General features: G+C 34.9%; 1 protein-coding gene and 1 long non-coding RNA gene across 4 annotated transcripts in view; both read left to right on the top strand.

The window, feature by feature from the left end:
* Positions 1–16,940, top strand: part of PRKN (parkin RBR E3 ubiquitin protein ligase) — a 758,965-nt gene that overhangs the window by 550,071 nt on the left and 191,954 nt on the right. The window lies entirely within an intron of this gene.
* LOC136790429 (uncharacterized) lies at positions 5,745–12,089 on the top strand. The gene is made up of 2 exons (XR_010830324.1): positions 5,745–10,289; positions 10,665–12,089. It is a non-coding gene; the product is annotated as an uncharacterized lncRNA (long non-coding RNA).

The following is a 16,940-nucleotide window of genomic DNA, read 5'->3' on the forward strand; positions in this document are numbered from 1 at the left end:
CTGTTTACTCAGTAGTGGAGTGCAAGATGAGTCTCTGAGTTCTTAACAATCTTGTAAAATTGCCTTGAAGTTACTAGACTCACCCAGTGTCTATGAACAAAGAAAATGAAAATGAAGATTTCCACATTTTAGAAATTAGAAAATTAGAAATTAGAAATTAATATACTGATTGTTATTGACAAAAGTTTGTGGTATGCATTTAGTAGAATCGGGAAGCATCTATCACTGCACTTTCCAAAACTGTGAAATGCATACTGGAAAGTCATGAGTTTGTATTAAAGATATCAAACTAAAGCTGAATTTTATTTGATCTGAAAGCTAGGAAGGAGAGAGTTATCTGAGGAAATGCATAACAGTCTAAACCAAAAACTTTAAAGTAGTATAAATTGTGTTTCTTGGTTTAGTGATATCACCCTTTGCTTCACAATGTCTCCATTTTTATAGTATCTAGAGTTGCAGGGAAAAATGTTATCTTTTTATAGTGTGATATCAAAATTTTAATGCCTAATATAGTCTGTGAAAGACTGTAGTATGTTTTACTACTTTGATCTTTTCAGTCTTCAGTATTTTGATTGGCTGAGCATTCTGCTTCTTCCCCACAGGTTTCTGAGACTGTAAACAGGGGAAAAATTAGAGTAGCCAGTCAGTCAAATTAGAGAATATTGAAAAGGTCAAAGCCATACAGAGCTGTACTTAACTTACAGAATATATGAAGCATTAAAATCCTGATAGCTCATTCTTGTGCCATGGATTAAAACAAGAGTAAAAAATGCTGTGTTGTCAATCTGTAGCTATGACGGGAACTGTAAGGAGAATGGGAAATGGTACAAACGTAGCCTGCTGTCACCATGACAGTCTTTTAAGTTTTAGTACAAAGGCCTATTTTAAAAGTGTTCTGCTTGTATATTTAGAAATATATTTGTATATTTATTGGAAATCATACAGGCCCAAACTATAACATTTTTTCTTTTTATCTTGCCCAAATTGAGACTAAAATTAAAAACAAAATGACAGAACAAAAGCGGTAAAATGATTCCTCTCATTTGATAGGTCTTGGCATAATGTAATGGACACAAAGATGTGATCATGATTATAGAAATGACGTTCAGAAAACAAATGTTCTGTTCTGATATTCTGGTACCTTTAGTAATTTATTTTTTTCTTCCCAGGGCAAAACACATTCAAAAGTTTTCATGTTTTCCTTTGCAATGCAGATAATGTTTTCCAAACTCATGGCAAGGAAAATGAATGGTAGAACCACTTTATTTAAGAATTAAATGTAAAGTAATAGTTTCATTGTTTCTTTCTTAATGGACAGAACAAGTCTGTTTCCCTAACTGTGATCTAACTAGTCCCTCTTAAAAGCCATCTCCACTATTATTTTCTTCTAATTCCTTTGTAAGTGTAAGTAGTATGGCTCACTGAAGTTTCCACGTGTGCCTGAGTTGCAAGATCAGGACACAAGTTTTGACTGTACCAAGTATGTTAAGTATTTTAAAACTACTTCAACTTCCAGAAACTTGCAAATTCAAGTGCCAGCATAGGCAGATCAAGGACAATATTTCATCAGAACACAAAGCAGTTAGATATTAATTGGCTTCCCAGTTATTAATTTTAATATCCCAAGCATGTGGATTTTAATTCCTTATTCTCTCTTAAAACAGTTCAGGTCAGGTGGGAAAAGTAGAGGGATGGGAAAAATAAGAGATGAGGGAAAGGAGCGAGACTAAGGGGATTTTTAGCCATATTAATTAATTTTTTATATCAGTTCTACTGCCTATTGTGAGACTTACTTTTTGCAAGGTAGCAAAAGTTGATGTTTCACCTTTTAGTGATTTTTTTTTTTAAATGTTACAGTGCAAATGCTTCTGGACTAAAAAGATAAATGATATATTTAAATGATATATTTAAATGATATATTTATCTCTTATGATATGTTTTTTATTTATATTTGTAGTAACGCTACATTTTTTTTCATACTGTAGCATTACTTGGTGGATTGCATAAGGATTGAACTGAAGTAATTGATGTGTTCTGGTTCAGATCTTGTTAATTAAGTTACAGACACTTAGAATTTTGCATGCCATTTTTCCACATAATTTGCTTCCCTACCAATTTCAATTACATCACTGAGGCCTTTATATCAAAAGGTGACATATATGTTGGCTGGCTAAATCAGCAAGAGCCAGGGACAACATCTTTTGTTCATTAGAATTTTCCACACCTGGTATAGCCATGGCTTGGAAATTAGAAATATAAAGCGACGTATCTGTGACATTATCTCAGATGAGGAAATAGGGTATATAGAAGCATTTGCCTGGTGTCTGCCCAGCTAAGCTGATAACTGATGTCTCTTAAGTAAAATGTACATGTATTGATATCATATCAATATGTATTGTTATTGTGAGAATAATAATTTGGTAGAACATAAAATTTTCTCTGTATGGGGCTTGCGAAAACCTGCTTCTTCATATTGACTTTCCAAATATGCCTGTTTGTGTTTCCATTTTAGTAATCCCTCTTAGCATTGACCTCATTAAAGGAATATTAATAAACAGCCCTCCCCCTCCATTCTCTGTCTGCCCTCTCCCTTTGAGAATTAACATGACAATTGTTACAACTTTATTGTTTGTACAGCTCTAACATGATGTGTCCTGTTCTCTGCTGGTTGAGAGGCACTACTGTAAAAAAAATATATATATATATAAATATGGATATGAAACCTTTAAAGAATTTGCAGCCTGACAAGCACAGTTGGAGTCTGTAGAGTCTAGAAGTGTAATAGGTCCCTGCCCATTCACAAAGACAAGTCAGTAATGCTATGCAATGCCTAAAAGATAGTAATCAGGTTTGTTCTCCAAGAAATTCCAGTGATAAAGGTTCAGCTTCTTCTCCACTGTTTATCTGTCCTTTATATTTTCAAGGTTCACGTAACAGATAAACTACATCTCTTTTGCTTTGATTCATTCACATTGTTTCTCTATTGGCCATGGTCATGGACAACACTATATTCCTGCCTCTCTGCAGCTCTTGTATCCATATTTTAAAGCTCTTACCTTCCTTTTCTTCAGTCTTCTCTTGTCTACACAAAAATAAAAACAAGCAAAAACCAGATAAATAATTTTTTGCTACCCACACTCCCTCAGTCTGCTGTGTGCATTATGCAAAACATAATATAGTCCATTTTAGTCAATCTTATCCACGCTGAGTAGACTGGAAAGAACTACTTTGCCTGCTCTGAGCTTGACACTTCTTTTCACATAAACTTATTCCATATTAGCTTTTCCAGCATGATATCAGATATAGTAGAACTGGTCCTCACAAACCCAGAGTATCTACAACTCCGCAACTAAAATCAGTAAGCAGCGTGGATAACTCAAATACACTGAATACTGGTTCATTTTATTTAAAATTCTCAAGTGAAGTTAAAAATTTCAGGTTAGAGCAGATCACGAGGAACTCTTCTGACTGCTCTGACTGCTAAGAAAGGTGAGTGATAGGACAGCATGAAGGCAGATGAAATTCAAGATGCCAAATGCAGGTTATGCATACTGGAAGTACTTTGAATCATACATGCAGCAGAGTTCTGAATAGAATGTTTATGTTTAACATTGTTTTTATTGTGCCACAATTATTATTTTAAGCTTAGAAATAGTTATGTTAGAAAGAAAAATCATGTAGATAAACTTGCTTGCTAACTGGTGGCTCTTTTAGCTTCATTAGTTTCTTCCCCTTTCAGTCTCTTTAAAGATCAAATTCTTCTGCTTTCTTTTTTTTGTTGTTGTGGGGTTTTTTTTGGTTGTTGTTGTTTTGGTTTGTTTGGTTGGTTGGTTTTTGTGTTTAACTCAAATTTTAAATATAAGGTTATTCTCAGTAATCCACTAGTGAAAGAGCAAGTTTTACAGTACAGACATGATGACTGTATATGTTGGGCTGATGGTTTAGTTACAGTGAAAGCAAAAAAATATATATATGTGCAGAAGACCTCCACTGGTTTGAATTCTCTGTAATTCTTCTTACAACAGACAGTAACCTATTTTAAGTAATGGAAAAAAGTAGAGACTTAGTGTCTTCTTTAAAATCATGTGTGTCAGAGGAAAAAAGGCAGAAGAAACTATCCAGTATGGTGAGAATTAATAACCTAAGAAGTCAGAAAATATATATAGTATTCAAATTGATAAGCTAGGATGTATTTCCAAATGATATTTATAAAAGTATTTGAAAGAAAAAATAATATTCTATCTGTAGGACAATAATGTCCTCAAATCCAACCAAAATGAAGGTTCTAATGCCTCTTTCTTCATACACTCCTAAATTTCAAATGCTAAAATGAAATGTATATTTTACTAATGTTCCTCAACGATGCTGTTTGTAGCAGACAGTGTCGCTGGACCTTCATTGTATTGGCTTGGACACTGACGGATTAACAGTGTATTTTTGCAAAATTAGGCTTTTAGTCACAATAGATTTATTCTGTACTCTTCATGCGTCAGTCACCTTGTTCAGTAAAAGTAATGAGTTTTTTTCAGTAAAATTATTTGCAATTATTTATGTAATCTATTTACTATGTATTATGCTAGAGAACATGGTGGCTGTTTTAATTTTTTATGATGCCAAAAGTATTAGGTAAAACATGTGGAATGACAAGATTCCCAGTGGAAGAAACTAGAAGAAACAATCTGTGAGTGTTATTTGCCTAAGACTTTTCTAATGTCTACAGATCAGTCTTTTTTCTCACCTTCATTTTAATATTAAGTATAAAGTGGTCACTTTACTTTCAACTTTGCTCTTATGATACAAAGGACGTGTAAAAGAACAACGATTTGAAGAGACTTTCACTATTAAATATCACAGTACAGTAAAATATATTGATCCAATAGCACAAGGAGAAAATTCTTATAGATCACATTTTTTAAGTTTTTTTTCAGTGTGCTGAAAGGTTTAATGGTGAATGTTTTGTCCTTCCTTCCTAAGTTTAATTAGGCTAACCCTAGATTAACTCCCTGGAAGAATATTAGAACTAATTGATCATAAAATTATTACTGATATATATTACAAATATAGAAAGAGATGGATAGATACAATTTTCCCTTTATGTTTCGTATAATTATCTTACGTATCTTTGGAATTTTGAACTTAATATTCTTTTATTGCACTTATTCTGATAATTATTGATGCAGAAGGAAACAGCCTCTTCTGAGACAGAGAAAATAAAATATTATGCCTACTGTTATTTGAAAATTAAGCAGTTTTTCTGCATCCTGGCTATTTTAATTTAGAATTGATTTTCTTCATTTCTAGTATACAAGTAATTATTATTAACTGCAATTATTGTAAGGTTTTCTGCATTAGCCATCACACCTCTGTTCTGATCTGGAAAAAGGGGTTCCCACAGTCCTTTGCACTGACAGAGGAAGATCACATGTGAAATACTTTGCATGCAGCAGTTTGACTCGGCATTATCTCATTTTATTTATATTGAGAGCTGGTCCATATCCTATACAATTAAATTAGATTAATTTGTTTACAGAAAAGATTTTATTCAGACAAGTTATAACGTAGTGAAAAGTACTGTCTACTTACCCCTTCAGCCATCATGTCTTTGTTGAAGAAGATATTGTATTAGAGTGCAGGTCTTTGGAAGCAGGAGCTTACAGGTGTTGCTGTAGTCTGAATATTAAGCCATGAGGTGGTCTTAAATATATAAAATAACTGATTTACTCACAGTTCAATGGGTAGGAATGGGTGAATTCCATGCCTTGAAAGAGTTATACATATGCATCACCATGTGCTGAGATCTGTTACAGTTTTACTTTATTTTAACATATTTATTAGTTTCTTTATTTAAAGATGTGCATACAAGTACGTATGGCTTTTGTATTTGTTAGTGTTACTATCTTAATGTTAGCAATCCATAAAGTGCAAGAAGTAGCTGCCAGCTTCTTTACTTGGCCTTGCTAAAATGACAGGTTTAGGAAGATAACTCCAAGAGGAATACATTTATTATTATTATTATTTTGTTTGTTTGTTGTTTCAACTAAATAAAGAGACAGATACTGTTCAGAAAACTAACACCCAAGAGTTTGAAGTTGGGCGGCATTACATAAATATCCTGGGTAGCCCTGCCCTCCATGATGAGGTTCAGTATTGTGAACACAGAGACTAGCAGTATGAGCAATACTTAGTGAAACAGCAAGATTTTAGCTGAAGGATGAAAAAGTTATACCATGGGGGAAGAAGATGGAGAGCAGGGAGAGCACAGTCACTTAGAGAAGCCAACATCCTTTCCTTGAAAACTGTATTTCTTTTGTTAGTGCATAGGCTTGACACTGTGCCACAGAATGACCTAGGCTCCATTGTATCAACTCATATGTCATTTCATAGAAAAATACAGCAATGTTTTATAAATTGACGGCTATGACAGTAAAGTAAACTGATGCCAAATGTTACATTAAAATCTCATTTTTTTGCATGCATAATTTAGGTCTCCTGAAACACAAAGTGTTGGCGGTTTTTAAACGAGAATACTATTGCATAAAGGTAGCTAATTTTTGTGCTTTCAACATCATCAGTTAACCAGTAGCAATAGCAACAATATCCGTGATACTGAAGCTATTTAATAGGTACTTTAATTTACCTGTGTGTAATGTACTAAAGGGTACTGTTTGCTGCGTTTTGATACAGTAAATTTCAAGTTAAAAAACAGATGTGATTGCAGCTTTCTCCAATTTGTTTGCTGTCTCAGTGTAAGAAAGATTTGTTGTTGTTTGCTGGAATTTTCACAGGCATTTTAGAGTGCTTGGGTATGAATCAAAGGAATATTGAAGATTCTAACAGCACATTCAAGTCCACAGTTGTTTAGGAGCCTAAATAGGAGTTAAACATCTTAAGGCTTCACTGGATCTATGTGATGCCTCTGTTTGGTTATCAATGGTTGTCTACCCTGTTTATTCTCATTTAAGAATTCCAGATCTGTTTAAATAAAAGAGAAGTTTAGATTTTGTGATCATGAATCTGACAGTGTAATAGTATCAGCTGGTTGCAGCAGTTCAATTTTGAGTCCTTTCCTTCTTCCAGCCAAGGGCACGCTCTAGTTCTGCTACAAATCTTGGCCTAGAGAGGCATGTCCATCAGTTTTTCTCTGAGAAAGAGATGCTAGCAGATTTATTACAGGACATTTTCCAGGAAACCGATCAGTAATTGAGATGTAACTGTGCGTGTTGAAATAAGTTGTTTCTTTTATGTTTCTTTTAAAAAAAAATAATCATTACTTTATTCTACCAAGTTAACATACAGATCTATAAAAGTCAGATTGGTTGACAGACAAATGTTATCTTTCAGAAACAACAAGGTTTAGGAAAGGATGTAAACCTGCAGAATCAACCTAAGGTCTAATCCTACAGCTGTGATCTCTATAAATGTTTGGAAGAGGCAATAGAAAATCCTTTCTATATCGTGCTGATATCAGGTACAGTGTATGTGCGAGCTAAGTTGCAAACGCTACCTGGCTGCCAACTATAATGGTTGATAGCACAATAGATTTTCTCATGCTAAAACATTCTGCTTATTCTGTATAGATGCATGTATTCAATATACCTGATTTTCTAAACTAGAAGGAAATCAATGACTGAGAAATTGTATTTTAAAAAGAATTTATATTTCTGACTGATTTGCTCACCAGATAGATCAATATTAATATGACATCCTCAGAATGACAATGCAGTTATAAAAGTCTCAGCTTCAGTTTCATCTATGATATACCCTCAATATACTGAGTTGCAATATTTGACATTTTCCTTTCTTTCATTATTTCAGTCTTTAACAAAATCTTTAACAAAATTATGTATTTCTGAGGTTTTACAAGTGAAAATAAGTTTCCTCAGTGTATGACAAAGAAGCTATTATAACAAAACGTGCTAAAGACAATTTTTACCCACTGATGCCTGCTCAATCTTTGAAATGTTGGGATTTAAACTTCAATATGATAATAATACTAACTTACTACATTATATTTTGCATTGTAGAGTGCTTTGTAAATCCCAAAATTCCTTATTAGGGAAACAAGGACTTTACATTTTGTTTTGCAAGTGGGGGAACCTGGCATGCAGAGGACTCAAGAAATGTGGTTATTGCCAAGGCCAACAGCAGGAATAGAGCCTAAGTACAAAGGAATTCACCAGTTTGTTTATTAGCCCTTATATGCTCTAGATGGCTTGAAGAGCACTGCTGACATAGTTCTGGGCTTCTGGTGGTTTCCTTATAGAAACTAGATCACAGGTGCTTTTGTAAGTGTTGCTGCCCACTCTACTAAATAGACAATTTTCTCACATTGCTATTTTCATTATTTCCTAAATAGCTTTTGTTCAGGGCCCATTCATGAAATAAATAATATGGTAAAAGTCACACAGTATCTTTACACTGCTTCTGAATAGATGTCCTTCCCATAGGATTATTGCAGCAAAAGTCATCTCAGTGAAATGCCTTCAACTATATGGGAAAATCCCATACTTAACAGGTGTACTGGGTTTGGCCGGGATAGACTTATTTTTTTCACTGCACCCATACCACCAGGCTATGTTAAGACTAACTTTCATCCAGTACCTTGATTTTTCTCTCTTTTCCTCTAGGAAATGGATGGACTGAAAATATATATTTTTGCAAGGGTGGTTTCTCTGATTTTTCCTTGTGGCATAGGCTGTTCTACTAGTTAATGATGTCATAATCTGATCTATGCATGCACTGTACTGTTTTCACAGTACTGTGGAAACACAGCTGCCATCAGCCATAATAACCACACCTCTGCATTCAGAAAATGCTTTATCATCAGGCAAAGGCATTTGTTGATGTTGCTGGTCTTCGTACCTAAGTCAGAATGAATAACAGTTAGCCCACAGGCTTCTCTGAAAGAGAAAAATGTTCTCCCACCAGAATATGGTATCTACCAAAACAGAAACAAAAGCTTAAATCTAAAGTATTCTTTTTATTTCACTGCAAACTGATTTCGTTCAATGAAGCTGACACAGGGACAGACCCAAAAAAAAAATGTCACTGGAGGATATTGATTTGAACATATGTCTACTAAGGAAGTCTTGCCAGTAAATGTTCATCTTTAAAGTATAATGGACATTTATGGAGCATTTTAATAATATTTGCTTTTATCTAATGTACAACAGAAAAAAAAAATGTGTAGACATCAGAAAGAATCTGGTAATACTTGTATTTGAACTGGAAGTATTGTCCCTCTATACTCAGCACTGTTGAGACTACATCTCTATTACTGTGTTCGGTTTTGGTCCCTTCACTGTAAGAGAGTTACTGAGTTGCTGGAATGCATTCAGAGATGAGCTACGAAGTTTGTGAAGGGAGGAGAAAATAGGGCATACGAGGAGCAGTTGAGGGAAGTGGGGCTGTTTAGTCTGGAGAAAAGGAGGGGAGACCTCATCCCTGTTTACAGCTACCTTAAAGGAGGTTGCAGCAAAGTGGGTATCAGTTTCATTTCTCAGGTGACAAGTGATAGGACATGAGAAAACAGCCTCAAGTTGTGACAGGGAAGGTTTAGATTGGATATCAGGAAGAATTTCTTCATGGAATGGGTGGTTAGGCAATGGAATGGGCTGCCAGGGAAGTGGTGGAGCCTCTATCCCTAGAGGTATTTAAGAGATATGTGGACATGGCACTAAGGGACACGGTTTAGTGGTGGACTTGGTAGTGTTAGGTTGATGGTTGGAGTTGATTATTTTAAGAGTCTTTTCCAACATAAATGACTCTGTAATTCTGTTTTGTGTTTGTCTGTGTGCCTGATTGCTGTTGGCTGCGCATTCACAGAAAGTTATGTGAACAGGAATTAGAAGGAAGTTCACAGAACTGAAATGATAATAAATATGGTTTTAGTTGTTGAATATGATTTTCAAGCTGATATGTGAACGTTTGATCTTGCCTCCTTCTAGTCCTGACATGAAGCACTCAAAAAGAGGTGGCTGTGAAAAGCAGTTGTCTTTGGTATTCTACCTCTTCATAGCCAGTTGTTCTGCTTCCTGTCTTGTTGCAGATCAATCACAAGAAACTTCCTCTGTATTGAGAAGAGTCATATGCTACTGCTTTCCATTTTACTCCCTTTCAAATTGTTATTTGTTGTTTTGTTGAGGATGGTGGAATGAGGGAAGCAGGGAATGGGAAAGAAACTAAACTGACAGTGCAAAAGAGAAATATTCCCTTCTATGAATTCTAAGGCAATTAGGAGAGATTATATGACACCTGGAAAGGAAAGGCTTTACTTCATGGACTTCCAGGTAAAATATTTTTGTGCATCAGAAAAGCTGTTATGAAGCTATTACATTACTAGTTGCCAGAATGCCATCCCTTATATCTCAATTTTGAGGATAAGTCTTTCTGATGTTTTTTGTTTGTCCATCATCACAATACTTTGTTTTCTTTTCCACTTTAAAAAACATACCGTTCATCTTTTATTTTGCTGATTGCTGCTTTTTAGCCATTTAATCTTTTTATTATCACCAGGGGACAGTCTCTCTGCTGTATATTGTAGCATTCATTAGGAACACTTCACTCCCAGGGGTACTTGACTGCTATAAGACACAGACTGCCCTCAAGCTGCTTCTTTCTGCTGATGTGATAGAAGATAGTAAAGCTTTAAATTTCCTTCTCAGGTTTGATACTAAGAGAACTCCAGCAAAATGATTAGCCTTTGAGGTAAGCATTGCATACCAACTGGGTCACCCAATCCAATTTTACTACCAAATTCCAAAAATTTAGTAAAATTAGAGGTCCAGTCTTACTTCATTCTCTATGTTAATTCTAACAACAAAAGGAATCTGTGATTTGTACAAATGCATAACTAATACATAAAAAATCTGACCTTTATATAATTATTCTGTATTGACAATTAGAATTTCCTCTGAAGTCCAAGTTCTCTGGATGTTATTGTTATTAGGCATATGTGTACACAATTCAATTTGCAAATATAATTTATATTTTAAAAGACTCACTTGGTTACACCACTGTAAGTCGATTGGTTGGAGTTTGTAGTAATTTTAGCTGAAGCAAAGATTTATATATTTAAAAAAAAAAAAGTGTTCTTTTTACTGAGATATGAAGCTGTAATATAATATGCAGTAACTGGGCAAGGTTCCCAGTGAGTATAGTGGACATCATTCATTACGATGTGATTCTTTTTTTTTGTCAATTCCTATTATAGCAGAAGGGAGTATTTTTAAGGAACATAATTTGTATTATCTGATAAGTCTAAGCTCTGCCTATACCTTGTTTTCCTAGCAGACCAACTAACTCATGGAGAAAGGATGAGAAAATAATTTTGCTCTAAGCTTATTTCAAATCAGACATTTGGCCAAATAGAACATTTTGTTTGGGAAGGATGGAGTTCTGAGAAATCTTACAATTGTTGAGGTATTTCTCCTGGCTTCAACTTTTCAGCTCATATTGGGTTGCTGGGGCTATAGGTCTTTAAACTCTTGTTACAATGGCTAATAAAACTTTTTTATCTTTAACAGATATTTACAATGAAATAAAGAAGATCTAATACGGTTAGCTGTAATCAGGGACATTATAGCTAACTTTATATTTAACTTATTTTTTGCATATTATTATTAAACTTTTTCTGAGTTAATTTAGTGTTTACTAACAAGGCTCAGCCCATATTAGCTGAGAAAATGGAGTCTTTAATGGAGATGGGAGTCTAATTTATCCATGGTATAGATATATTACTGTTATCAATATGCAGCTATCTGGAACAGTCATCTTCTCAAAGCTACTCTGCAAGTACACGTTATTTCATCCTTTAGGTCTGAAAGGATCATTAGTTCTCCTAGCCTTTTCCAGATAGTCTTTCTGCAGATAAGAATCCCACCTTATGCCAATCACCGGTAAATTCTTTTTTTGCAAGGAGTTCTGGACTCTTATCACAAATACATTTAACACAGGATTTTCTGCAAATAACACAAGAGACAATCACGTGAAGTTATGGATTAATGTAAAATCGTAGCATATTAGAATCTAGTAATAAGTATTAAAATGGATGGGGAAAAAAAAATCTTACTTGCTTATTTTAATCAAAACATCCCCTGACAATGGCAGAAGAAAGAGACAAAAAAGCTTCCTGAATTTTAGCCTTTATTTTCTCTAACATTAATTCTTTCCATTTTCTACAGTATTTTGTAGTGCTAGTAGTAGAGTATTGTATAATGCTTACATGTATTTACTATTGTTCTTTCAAAATGGTCAAATATTCGACTCCAAAAAAGCAGACTATGACTGTGTATCCCAGCTCTCTCCTGAAGAAACCAATGTCATAGGTTATCAGCATTATCCATTTCTCATTTACCAAGACCTTGAGGAAGAAACTTCATATCAATACAATTTCACTGTAATTGCTCCAAATAGTCCACAGCTGCATCCAGATGAAAATCTGATATAGAAGAATTGCTTAGCTGATATTGCACTGCACATGATTAACCTGAACAGGTCTGAACTCCCAGTAGTTCACTCCCATTAGAATGAACAAAAAGCAAACCCCATTTTCTGGGCATTAAAATACATGTTTCCAACTGTATGTCAAGACTGAATTATATTAAGCTGCAGGTTGACATTTTAGTTAGGTCTATAATTATTTAGCAGACCAGTTTAATTCTGCTTTTAACCTGAGCAGTTTAATAAGGACACCAAGAGAGTGAAGGGGAAATTCCAGGACTCTCATCCAATATTACCTTTCTACAGAGTCCCAGCTGAGAAAGAATCATTTATGTGAATATCAAAATGATCTGAAATAATACTAAATATCTGTTCCTGAATTTTAAGTTGCTCTTGGAACCACCAAGAATTTATTCCTGGAAAAATATTATCCTGTAGAAACCTAAAAACAAAAACAATGCCTGGAGAACTAGATATGCATGAGATGAAAGAAAACCTTATAATGCTGTGACCTGTTCTCTCTAGCTCAGAATGCTCAAAATGACCTCTTGTAAAGACATTATTTTGTGTTAATAAATTACCAGAAAGACCGTTTAGCAGTAATTCATTAAATTGAGATTAAATAAAGGATGAACTTAACTTACCATTTGGAATTAAACTAGAGCTCAAGGCCATAGAGTCTTGACAAACAGAAGAAAAGGATGATGGATGTAGGCAGAATCTATTTTAAAATGGCTATTTCTCTGCTTTTGAGTTGTGAGCAGTTTTCTTCCAAAAGAGATTTGAGGAGAGCAGAATGATTTTTTTATTATTCTGTGCACCTTTCTTATTTTGGTAGTTAAATATTGCTAACCGTATTTGTAAATTGACTGTGCAGTAACAAAGAGCTTAAAAGAATTAAAAAACTAAAAGTTTGTTTTAAATAATAACTTCTGTTATTTGTTGTTGTACTGTGGTGAATCAAAAGATGGTATATTGAACTGGACACAAAGAGTCTACTTAGGATAATTGGTTTAGGGAAAATTAGAAGTGTGTGTAATGCTTGTGTCGGTACAGGACAAACATCTCCTTTTCTATGCACACACATATCCATATGTAGTTCCAGTGCTGTTGCACTACTGACTAGAAAGAGTTAGGGCTTCAGGTGCTTCCTGAGAAGGAGTCAACAACCAGAGTGCAGCAAAAATATCACTTCTGGCATGTGAGGAGGCCTGAGTACATCAAGTTTTCATGAAGGATTTCCTTTACATTTTGTGATTGAGTTGCATAATAGATATCTGCAGAGGATTTCGGATAGAATAAGAGCCATCATATAGTCATTTGGCTCACACCCAGCACAGGTGTTAAGTCTCGGAAACCCCATGGAGAGGAAAGATCCACAAAATCTGTGCAGCAGGGGTCTCCTGTGGGGGACTTAAAAGGAGGAGTAGGTTATTTCTGTTGATGTGTTTGTTCTTGTGTAGTCCACTAGTTTTTTTCTGTGTTAGTGGCCAAATTTTATCCCCTGGGTTAGCTTGCTTGTTGGTAAGGTCTAAAGGTGCTAGTCATATTTATTCAGTCTTTTGGTTTTGGTAGGTTTTAGAACTTAATTCTTTGTTGTAGTTAGTCTTTATGCAGTTCTCTCATCAGCACCTTTCTTTAACAAATAAATACAGCAGATTTCTCAACATGACTGATAAACATTTCATCAATATGTGGTCCTTTTTACATACAGAAAAGAAAAATAAATCAGCACACTTAATATTGCTGTTGCTTTCATTTCAATGATCTTTGAGGCAGTGAATCCATAACAAGTTGCAATGGGCTATGGCAAGTGGGTAAGTTAGTTTTCTGAGCAGATAAAAATGCAAAGGAGAAGGAAGCAGCTGTAACAACCACTACAAAAAAAAAAAAAAAAAGACATTGAAGATGGCAATAGAGCATGTCCTTGAAATGAATATACCTTGTTGCACTGTTTAGCTAGTCTATATAAGAATTCTACAAATGAGGTAAAATTACTGGCTATCATAGTAGCTAATTTGTCTTGCTGACACTGTTTATTCTTGTTCTTTTGTCATGGTTGTAGTTTTATTTGTGTGTTCTGTGGTGTTTTTGCTTTGTTTTTAAATCACATTTCAAGCCCTATAGGATGTAGACTGTCTTTTTATTCTGTGTTTAAGAAGTATGGGGCACTTAGTCTGTATCTAAATGTTATCTTGATGGTTGTAGTAGTAATCCCAGTAACAGTAACACCATAAACAATTGCTAGCAATGACCAGTCAACGTTTAGCAAAGAAAGCAGCTCTTCAGCTTTTGTTTTTTTATGGCTAGAGTAGCTGACGAAGAAGGTTTGATAGCACTAGTATGTGTGCGGGCCTTGGACAATGCTTTTTGTCTATAGATTGTAAAGTGCTTTATAAATGCTTGTATGACCAATTTGCAATTAAGGAGTTTGAAATCCAAAGAGGTTAAAATGAAAGGTCATTCAGCAAGAGCTAAGGTGAGGAATATGTCTTCCAGTGTCTTGACTGTGAGATCTTTTGCCCCATCTTCCACATCTTGCAGTAATTACATGGAGCCTGGCAGATGCCTCATTATTCTCTTCTTCTATGGAACTCAGGAGGGGAAGTGATATTTCATTATACAGGAATGGGTAACTTTTGTCCATTTTGTTCCTTTAACTACTTCTGTTCCTTACAGAGACTCAGCACAGATACAGAAAACGTTCAGCTTCATGCGTATACTCACGTCAGAAAAGTTTTTGATTAGCAATGACAAGCCTTAATGTTCAACTTCTTAAATATTTGCCTTTCTGTTGATGTGAGATCTAATGTCATAACACCTACATATAAGTGAATTGAAACTATGACACACTGCTTATATCATGTGATTGAATAATACATTCACTTATCTTGAAGTATTCTACCTCAGTTTATGTTCACGTTCCATCCATCTTCATGTGCGACACATTAACATAACTGTTCAGAGTTTTGAAAGAAAGAAAGAAAATATGTATGGAAGTGCAGACAAACTGATTTCCAAGTCAACTTTAAAATACGGCATATGAGAGTATTACTATAAGTGGTAATAGAAAATCTTAGCCTTCCTTGCTTGCCTATTTAGCAATGGCAAAACATCGCTTGTTCTATACTTCATGGCTAAAAACAACACTCTGGTGGATTGACCCTAGTCAGCGGTTAGGTACTCACCCAGCTGTTTACTTACTCCTCACGCCCTAGCAGGACAGGGCAGAAAATAGGAAAAACAAAAGCAAGAAAACTCATAGGTTGAGATAAAGACAGTTTAATCAAAATAAGGAGTTTATTCACTACCCATCGGCAGGCAGATGTTTAGCCACTTCCAGGAAAGCAGGAATTTTCTATCTTAACTACTATGGATGATTTTGCTGAAGAGTTAGTTGTTGCATGCTAGCTTTGATTTTTGCTTCAGAACATAATGTTGCACTACATACGATGCTAAAAGTGTCCATGGCAGAGATTTGAAATTAAATATAAAGGATTATGCTTTGTAACTAATGTAAGCATCTTAATCAAAGCTTGTAATGTAAATTATATCTTTACAGATGCACATTCAAGCGTCAGACCAGTGTTCATTTGTGTAGACTTTGAGTATCTCTTCATGAGCATTTTCTCATCAGCTATTTTCCCTGAAGAGATATTGGAAATACAGATTCCCAGTACTTTGAAATATTGATTCCAAACCAGAGTATGCAGGTTTGGAAACTCTTATCCAAATCCTACTGAGTTGTCTGAAGATTGACTGTTGGTATGTTGGCAGGAGCATTATAGAACCATCATGCACAATTTGGCACAGTCCACATGGCACAGGAAGTTCACATGAGGGTAAAAAATTGAGTAAACATGAAACCTGACTAGCCATTTTGCTTTAGAAGAGATAGCACTGTTAGGTCAGATGTGAAGTGCATCTGCACCAGTGGAATATCTGCGCATTGTTTCCACTTGAACTGTTCCTAGCTGGTGCATATGCAAAGGACTAAAGGCTTCCATGCTGTCATTTCTTCACCTATCATGAGCACCACACTGGTAATAAAAGCTTAAGTAAACAACGAGGGAGAAAAAGCAAAAAAAATATTGAATTGGTTTTATTTCAGTGAGCTGCAGAGCATATTACATTTCTTAGAAGCATGAAAATATTAGGAACTTTATTGCCCAATTAAATTATGTTTTTGCATGCTAAGTCTGCCCTAAAAAAGGAAAGGTACCAAAAGGCTAAAAACACAAGAGAGAAAATAGGCTCAAAACATACAGAATTTGCAAGAGACATTTCCATGATAAAATGTTCTTAACATTCAAGTAAATAAACAAAACAGACTTGTTTGCTGGGGTGAAAACATTAAAAGCATTATGCAAGTCCCTGTCTAGAAGTGGATATCTGTTCCCGAAAACAATAAAAAGGTGCCCCCATTAACATTCCCAACATTTAAAATCCATCAGTATTTATACTGACCTAAAGAAAAACCTATTTACTGTTGGCAGTTT

The sequence above is a fragment of the Anser cygnoides genome, chromosome 3 (genome assembly GCF_040182565.1).
Source record: "Anser cygnoides isolate HZ-2024a breed goose chromosome 3, Taihu_goose_T2T_genome, whole genome shotgun sequence".
NCBI lineage: Eukaryota > Metazoa > Chordata > Aves > Anseriformes > Anatidae > Anser > Anser cygnoides.